Here is a 9,249-nt window from a genome sequence, read left to right as displayed (position 1 = left end):
AAAAGCTCTCTGAAAACAAAAGTTCAGAAAACATTCCAAAGCATTCGTTAAGAAAGGCAGACCAAACTCGCATTCCCTCCCATCATTTCTCCTTTGTCTGGTTCCCGTGGCATTCAGAGGAAGAGCAGAAAGGTAAGAAACAGGCATCCTAGCGCTGCTTTAAACTGGCACATTATCCTCAGTCACATATCAGCTTTGGGACTTCAAGTAAATCTGTGCCTCAGTCTCCCCATTAGGGAAATGAAGAGTCTGTTCAGGTGATTTCTTAGGTCATTTCAAGCTCTGAAATTCTGAGTCAACACTAAACTCACAGCCAGCATTGATCATAAAGAGAGCAAAGAGCCCTCCCTGGAGGCTCCTCCTCCTTTTCTTCCTCCCCTTTGGCCACCTTCCAGCTCTATTCCTGGCACTGGGGGCCCCCTGGGCCCTCAGGTGGGAAGCCGCGGGGTCGTCCTGTTGCCGAGCCTCCCTCACTGTGCCCGCCCGCCTGGAGCTCTGTGCTTGGGCCTCTCTGCCTGTCTCACTGGTGGGACACCTCGGCCCCACCCCTGGGGCTCGTGCCCTCACTGTGCCACCTCCCCAGCCTGTCCCCAGACTTGAGTCTGCTCCCCTCACTCCCACTTTTCTCCTTTGCTCAAATTTTCATAAAAACGCTTTTTTGAACATACAGAAAAGCTGAATAGAACAGTGAACACTTGGGCACTCTCCTCCAGGAGTCAACAATCGCTGACCATTTTGCCACATCTGCGCTCTTTCCACACACACACACATACTCACTTCTTCCCCAAACCATTTGAATGTAAAATTCAGATTCCATGACGCTTCAGCATGAATGAGTCCGTTGCCCTACATAACCACAGTGTTATCATACATAAGAAAAGGAACAGTAATGCTGTGATATCATCTGATAACCAGAGTGAACTGTGATAAAGAGCTCACCATGTTGTTCTGCTGCTGCAATTCCTCTGATGGCTCCCAGGTGCCTCCAGGTTAAAGACTAAGCTCTCTACAGTCCTGTACCTACTTTCCATCCCAATGCAGCAGATTAGCTGATTCTTGAACTCTTCCCCAGACATACCTTACATTTTCCTGCCCAGGGATTTTCATCTGCCTGGAATGCCATTGCCTTTAATATCCACTTCTTGATGTTTTGCCCTTTATTTAAAGTTTGGCTAAAATTGAATGTTGTCAAAGAAAGCTTCTAAGGTCTTTCTAGCTGAAAGGATCTTTCTTATCACATCTACACAATATGTAGGAGGCTTAGTGTGATGGCATATTTCATACATGTAGGAAGGCAGAGACAAAAGAATTACAGAGCAATAGAACTGACCCCTGATCAAACTGTGCCTGAGCTCCACATGACCTCTGGACCTTTCCAGGATGCCTATACATACTCTCAATACTGCATATTTCAATTTGAAAATATCCTAATGGATACTATATCCTTAATGGATATTATAGGGATTAGATCTGACAATCATTTTCTAAAGCTGTGAATCAACAGTAGAAAAATATAGTGCATCATGCTCCAGTTGGATTGGACACTTCCTGTTCCTCAAGAGCACTTCCCCTTCTTCTACCCCTGCTTTGGAATGCCCTTCATCTGGAATGTTCCTGCACAGCTTTTCCTATCTTTTTAAAAAAAATGAGATAAAATTCACATACTAAACTCACCATTTTAATCCTCTTTGAATGTATAATTAGTAGTTGTTAGTATATTGACAATGTTGTTCAATCATTATTACTGTTTCTTAATAATTTTCATCACCCCAAAAAGAAACCCTGAACTTGTTAAACAGTTACTCTCATTCCTTCTCCTAGCCCCTAATCTACTTTCTGTCTCTGTGGATTTGCCTATTCTGGACATTTATATAGACAGAATCATACAATATATGGTCTTTTAGCTCCTAGCTTCTTTCACTGAACTTAAGGTTTTCAAGGCCCATCGATGTTGTAGGGTATATTACAACTCATTCCTGTTTATGGCAGAATAATATTCTCTTGTCTGGGTAGACATATTTTATTCATTCATCAGTTGATGGATGCTTGCATTGTTTCCCTCTTTCTGCTGTTATGCATCATGGTGCTATTATCATTCATGTACACATTTCCATTTCTCTTGGGTATTTACCTAGGAGCGGAATTGCTCGGTCACATGGTGACCATTTAACTTTTTGAGGAACTGCCAGACTGTTTCACACAGCTCCTCTTTTCTTAATTATCCAAATCCTAGTTGTTCTTTCAAGATTTTGGGGGAAAAGTCCCCTCTCTCCTTTTTTTTGGGTGAAGCATTTCTGAAGGTAGGATGATTAGCCATCTCTGCAATCCCATAGGGCTGGGGGCTGAGCTATTCCAGCCATTACCACCTAAAATCATCAATTAACATATCTGTCCCTCTTGACAGGGAGAGCCCTGAGAGCAGGGGCTGCACCTTACCCGTTGCTATGGCCCCAGCATCTGGTACATCATGGGTGCCCAGCAAAGGTGGATTTGACGAATGAATGGCACTTGTCTCTTTAGCTGCCTCATGGTGCAGAAGCACTTCAGAAGGGCTTCATAATAGGGCAGGCTGTGCTGGGAGCCTTCGGGATGGGGAGGGGAAAGCACATGGGTGGGGCAGTGGGTGCAGATGTGTGAGAAGGTGCCATGGAGGAGTGGGAGAGTGCATATATGGGTGCATTTTGAGCACACATGGCTTAAATTCATAGACTACCTTGGAATGAGCCAAATGAGATTGATTCACTGAGGCATGCCTAGAATGGGGAAGCAAGGACAATAAAATGTGGACACAAGGGCAGTTAGGACACCTGGTCACCTCAGGTGCTAGTGCTAGAGAGAATGACAGCAACAGGCTTCACTCTGAGGTTGCGCCGTGCTACTTATGAAGCAATTTCCCTTCCATTATCTCATTTTTGACAGTGTTGCATGGAGCACCCAGAGGGCCTGGCTTCATGCCTCTGAGCCCCACTTGCTACCTTTGTGGTCCAGAGCCCATCACTTGGCTCTGTGCGCCACCAGGTGCTCACCTGCAAAACAGGAGCAGAACTCTCCCTGCTCAGGATTAAATGAGTGGACTTGAGTGAAAGTGCTTTGGAAGGTGCAAATCGGCACATGCAGCAGCACTGTATCTCAGGACCTCCGTGGGTGGGTAGTTAGTAATTTCCTTCTGGAGTCAGGGAGTCCTGATTCAGGTGTGGGAACAGAAGTCACAGTGATTGAACTTCTTCTGTGTGTCAAGCTCAGTCCTGGGCACTCAAACATGTTATCCCAGTTAATGTTCATGGTAAACCTGTGAGGAAGGCATGGATTTTTCCTTACCTACCAGGGCTCGGAGAAGGTGAGTTACTCCCCCAAGGTCACACAGCTAGGAGGTGGCAGAATATGGATCAAAACCTTGGATTGTAGTGTTAATGGCCGTCCCATCATTCCTCCAAAGCCCACAGTGCATTCTATTTCCTTAACATGTGATTGCATTTCCAGAGGCCTGCCTTATAATTTTAATAATTGGTATGAAGGTGCAATCTCTTGTCAGCCAGCTTCCCATCTGCTGTAAGACATAGATAAGAAAGAAAGAGCTGAACGGACACAGGAAAATGCTCCACACCCACTGGCAGAAATTGCTGCAGCCCAGAGGTACCTTTGTCAGTTTAATTCTCTGAGCCTTCTGTGTCTGACTCACCTAAGAAAATGACTGCTTGGGTGAAATATTAAAATGCCATGCGTGGATGTTCATAATCTTGCTCTGGCAGCTCTGGGGATAATGGCTCGGAGGAGCAGGCTCTGCAGCCAGGGTCTGGGAGTCAGATTTGATTCCTGAGATTCCTGAACCAGGAACATGCTGGGCTGGACTCGGGGGGCCTAGTGACAAGGAGTCAAGAAAATGGCAAGAGGAAGGACTAGCTCTCAGAGGGCTCGGGCAGGGTGGCCATGGCAGAGAATAAACCATGCTCCAAATAATCGCTAACCTTCATCAAGTGCTCTCCACGTGCTGGGCACAGGCTGGTCCTTCACAGGCACTGTCCCTTCTGATCCTCCCCAAAGCCTCTGAGGCAGGAATTACTAATATCTAGACCCATATTATGGATAGAGAAACTGTGGCCCTCAGAAACTAAGTCTCTGGCTGCGATAGTTCCCTAGGGTTGCCATAATGAGTTTCCACAAACTGGATGTCTTCAAACAGTAGAAATGTATTCTTGCACAGTTCTGGAAGCTCGAAGTCCAAAATCAAGGCATCAGCAGGGCTGTGCTCCCTTCCAAGGCTCCAGAGAAGAATCCTGGGCCTCTTCTAGCTTCTAGTGGCTCCAGGCATTCCCTGGCTTGTGGCTGCCTCACCTCCATCTCTGCTTCTGTCTTCATGGGGCCTTTTCTGGATTTGTGTCTTCTCTTCTGTGTCTTATAAGGATGCTTGTCATTGGATTTATGGCCAACCTGGGTAATCCAGGATGATTTCACCTTATATTCATAGTTTCTGGGGTCAGGATGTTAATATATCTTTTTTGGGGGGGTCAAAATTCAACTTACTACATTTACCTAACTTCACACAGTAAGTGGCTGAGCTGCGATTTGAAATTAAGTCTAACTCCCAAGTCCATTTGCTTAACCACTATGGACTATATGCTACATGCTTACCTGCTGTGTGACTATGGGCATGTTATTTAGCCCCTCTGTGCCTCAGTTTCCTCACCTGTAGACTGGGGATAATAGTGGTAAATACCACGTGGGGTTGTTGGGAGGATTAAATGAGTTGACAAAGCATTTGAAACAGTGCCCAGCACATAGTATGCATGCAACAGAAGCTGCTGTTATGATTAGTTTTGCTGTTGTTATTACCAAGACAGTGCAGCTTCACTGGGATCCTGGATGAAGGCTGAGCAGTCCTGCTGCTGAGGATGGGGCCGGACTGGGAGACAGTGCCTTTGGAGCCAGATTTGCTGAGTTTGAACATCTGTCACAAGTGCTTCACTCTTATGAAACATCAGCCAGATAATCACAGATGTGAAAGAGATTTAAACATTTATGGGAGAACACTGTGCACAATGGATGCTAATAATTTTGAAAGCATCAATGAAGAAAATGTTCCTTTAAAACAAAGCCAAGGAAAACACAGGATTGATGTGAAGAGCAGCAGGAAGTATAAATAGACCAACAAGTCAATCCCAGCAGTAGAGACCCTGCATCTACTACCACACAGCCCGGGCTGGGTACGGTTCCTTGTGGAGCAAAGTCATCTCAGGCTGGTCAGTTCACCTCTCCGAGGTCAGCTTCCTCATCTCTCAAACGGGGATGTCAAGATTGATCGTGAACTGTGCCACACTGTAGAAATGTGGGCCACTGTTTGCAGAGCACAGGTTTGCCAACTGCCGAGTGCCTGCACCCAAGTGGGATGGGCCTTGGGCTAGAGCCCAGTCCAGAGAAGGGCAGGGAATGGGCGGGCTGGGCACTGAGAACTGGGACGGGCCCCTCTATGTCAGTATCCCCTGAACTGAACTGAGCGTCTTTGGGTGTTCATCCAAAGTCAAAGTGTTCCATCCTGTGGCAGAGTCAAAGTTCAGTATTTAAAGTTTAATCTACTATTGTTTTATGGGGAAACTCCAAGGCAAACAGTGGCTAAAAATAGTGAATATATATACCACATAAAATTTGGAACATATGCTCACACAAAAACCTGTACATGAATGCTCACAGCAGCACTCGTCACAATAGCCAAAAAGTGGAAACAACCCAAATATCCATCAACTGGTGACCTGACAAAAAAAATGGGGCACATCCATCCATATAAGGGGATATTCTTCAACCATAAAAAGGAATGAAGTACTGATACATGTTACAATATGTAGGGACCCCCAAAACACTATGCTAAGTTAAAGAAGCTAAAGGCACATGGTGTATCATTCCACTGATAATGAAAGTCCAGCATAGGCAAATGCATAGAGACAGAAAGTGGATTAGGGTTGCCAGGGGTTGGAGAGAAGGGAGAATTGGGGGTGATGGGTTAAAGGACCAAAAAGGAGAATTTTGGGGTGATGAAAAATTTCTGGAATTAGATAGTGAGGATGGTTGCACAATCATTTGAATGTACCAAAAACCACTGCAGAGTGTATTTTGAAACTGTGAATGTTATGGTATCTGAATTACACTTTAAACAAAAGGATCCCTCTGTCTGCCACTTGGAGAATGGCTTGGAAGGAGCCATGTGTGGGGGCAGGGAGCCTCCTTAGAAAGTTGTGGTAACAGTAATAAACAACAACTCAGAGACTTAAACAATAAAGGTCCTTTACTCCTCATTATCCTTGTTCATTCTGCATCAACTGTAGCTTTGTCTCCTCACACCAGGTGGTGACAGGAATGGACAGAAGTGAGGGATCAGGATAGCATTTGGCAGTAGGATCTGCAGGACTGGTACACAACATTTCAGAGAATATTCCATTGATCTTCTAGTAAGACTACTCTAAGTCTGGATTCACTTAATTATTCAACTATTACTATTTATTGAGTAGGTACCATGGGCCAGGCAGTTTTCCAGGTGCCGGGGGTACAGCAGTAAATAAAATACAACCCTCCTTTCCCCTGTGTTCTTATGGAGCTCACATTCTAGTGGATGGAGTGGTATTTGCAACAGCAATAGGAAGTTGGATGGAATGTATTATGGTCATCATTATGGCTGGGTATCAACACCTGGTTCTCGCATTCCTGGGTACACAGTAGGGCTGCTCTTCCCCTACCCCACTGAACTCAGGTTTGGATAGTTAACATGTTCTGACCAGTGAAATATGAGCAGAAGTGACATGTGACACTCTGGAGTGGAAGCTTTAAGAGTCAGTGCACATTTTGTCATGCAATCTTTGCCACAAAAACTGTCCCAGTTGTATGGTGGAGTTAGGATGCTGTGTAGGGGAAGCTGCGGTTGACCCTTGATGGACAAGTGCTATGATGAGTAAAGAACCTTTATTGTTTTAGTCCACAATTGAGTCTCTTTTTTTGTTGCCACAGCAAAACCTAGCATACCCTGACTAATATATGTTCTCTCTTACCTTTTCACCCTCTGAGGGGCATTAAATCCAAACTTCATCCTGGCATATACTTTAGAAAAGTAAGCCTAGGATCACAGCACAGTAACTCAAACTTAAAAACGAGAGTCTAGAGGCACACATCACAGAGAAGATGCTGTTGGTGATAATTCACTCTGTATGTGTTTCTCTGTGTGTATCTAAACCGCCCTAACTGGACTGTGCAGTCCTTAAGGGAGCCTGAGCACGGCACGCAGTGGGCCCCCATAAATGCCCTAATGACACGTTATTTGTAAGAAGGTGGGTTGGTTAGGATTTCCCCACAAAAAAGAGGGAAGATCTCTGTGAGTGCCACAGGCACTGCCTGCTTGTCTGCTGGCATAGAAGTGTAGGGTTGGGAAAAACCCACCAAAATTTAAAGGCTCTCTTTGTTCTAGAATTAGAATCACTTCACCAAGATCGGAACAGCTTTCTAGTGGTGTATATGCAGACAATTTCCCAGCCATTTCGCTCCAGGCACTTTGGAATTTCTGGTAAGCAGCTCTTCTCCGGGAGAGGCCCTAGACAGGCAGAGGCCAGAGAATTTCCGGGCTCAGGGCTGTGCCCTGGTGTGGTGGCTCTGGGTCTTTTGCTTTGTGTCCTCAGGGGCCTCTGGAGCCCAAGGGCCTTCCAAAGGCACAAGGGAAGACAGCATGGAAGATGGAACACGTTTCAGTCTTTCACATGTCTAGGATACCTCTGATGTTGCCGAAATGTGGCTGTGGCCAGCAGAGCCTGTCTGTCCAGGGCCCACAGTGCTGTCTGCAGCCAGGGATGAGCCAGAGCCCAGGCCAGAAGACAAATATCTATGGCCAATCTTAAAACAGCTCTCTGGTATATCATGCCAATTAAATCTTGCCAGCCTTCTCATTTTAATAACCTAATCTGGAAATTACACCTTGCCTCCTCTCCCAAAGGGCCTGAGGCAGCACCCGAAAGAAGCCCAAACACAACAGGATAGCTGAAAATAAAGGCAGAGATCAGGTGAGATAATCCCCCAGGAACCTGAGATAGGCTGGTTGTCATGGCAGGAGTGTTGAATTTGGCTCCCACTTTCTGGTGGCCAAGGTTAAAAAGAAGACAGAGTGGCTTCTTCAGTGACGACTGCCCGATTACAGGGAAGAAGCAGGTACAAGTTCACAGGGAGAACACAGCCTATTTCCTGGCGCTAAATTCCACCAGGATCTATCCTGTGGATCTTTATCTCCGGGGCACTAAGTCACACACTGAACAGTCCTTTATAGAAGATGCTGAATCATTCTTCAATTGGCAGCTTTAGCCCCATAAGTGGGCCCTTGATAAAAGGTAAGGGTGTAATATTAAATTAAATCGCAACTCGGCAAAGACATTTCTTGGAGAAGCTGGCTTAATGGGCCCAGACAGGTGGGTTGAATTTGGACATATGGAAGCATGGCGGAGAGTTCCAGGTGGAGGGAACAATTTATTCAATAAATATTTACTGAGAACTTACTCTGAGCCAGGCCCCGCCAGTGGGACACACAGATGGCCATGGCCTCTGAGGAGGTCATGGACTGGGGGGCCAGGTGCACAATTACCTGTTGTGACCAGAATGAGGGGCAATCAGGGTGAGGTGGGGGCCTAGGCAGTGTGCGTGGTGCAAAGTGTCTTGGAGAAGATGTTTCTGAGCTGTCTCTTGAAGGTCAAGCAGGAAATTTTTACATGAAGATGGCATATTGGTGGGGAGGGGAGGGTGTTCTGGGTAGAGAGGACAGCACGTAAAAAGGTATGGGGGAAGAGACAGTGCGAGGCTTTGGAGCATATCATTAGTTCAAGGTAGCTGAGCACGAGGAGTGAGGACGGGGCTGAGAGATGAGGCTGGGGAGGCGGTTGGGGCTGAGGGCTTCCTGACCCACTAAGAAACGTGGGCCTTATCCTCTAGCTAATTGGGAGGACTTTAAAGAGGAGACTGACACTGTTAGAACCTCAGATGGTGTGGCCCTCTCCTGGGAGCAGTTAGCCTGCCTAACTGGGGTGACCTTCAGCTAAAGGGCCCATTAGAGGTCCTTGCTGAGTCCTACCACCCTGCCCCAGCCCAGCCAGGACCCAGTGTATGATTATGGGTGACAAACACCAGTCCCACTGTCCAGAGATGGTAGTGATGACTCATCGTTTGGAATGTGACCCCTAGCATCAAAGCCTTGGGCCACCAAACCAGCTGTGAGCAGCCGCAGAGCAGAGGGGA

General features: G+C 46.4%; 1 protein-coding gene across 1 annotated transcript in view; it reads right to left on the bottom strand.

Annotated features, from left to right (window-relative positions):
* GABBR2 (gamma-aminobutyric acid type B receptor subunit 2) overlaps nt 1–9,249 on the bottom strand; it is a 328,260-nt gene that overhangs the window by 36,317 nt on the left and 282,694 nt on the right. The window lies entirely within an intron of this gene.

Source organism: Manis javanica, chromosome 2 (genome assembly GCF_040802235.1).
Source record: "Manis javanica isolate MJ-LG chromosome 2, MJ_LKY, whole genome shotgun sequence".
In the NCBI taxonomy this organism is placed as follows: Eukaryota; Metazoa; Chordata; class Mammalia; order Pholidota; family Manidae; genus Manis; species Manis javanica.
This window is presented reverse-complemented; position numbering and strand designations above follow the sequence as displayed.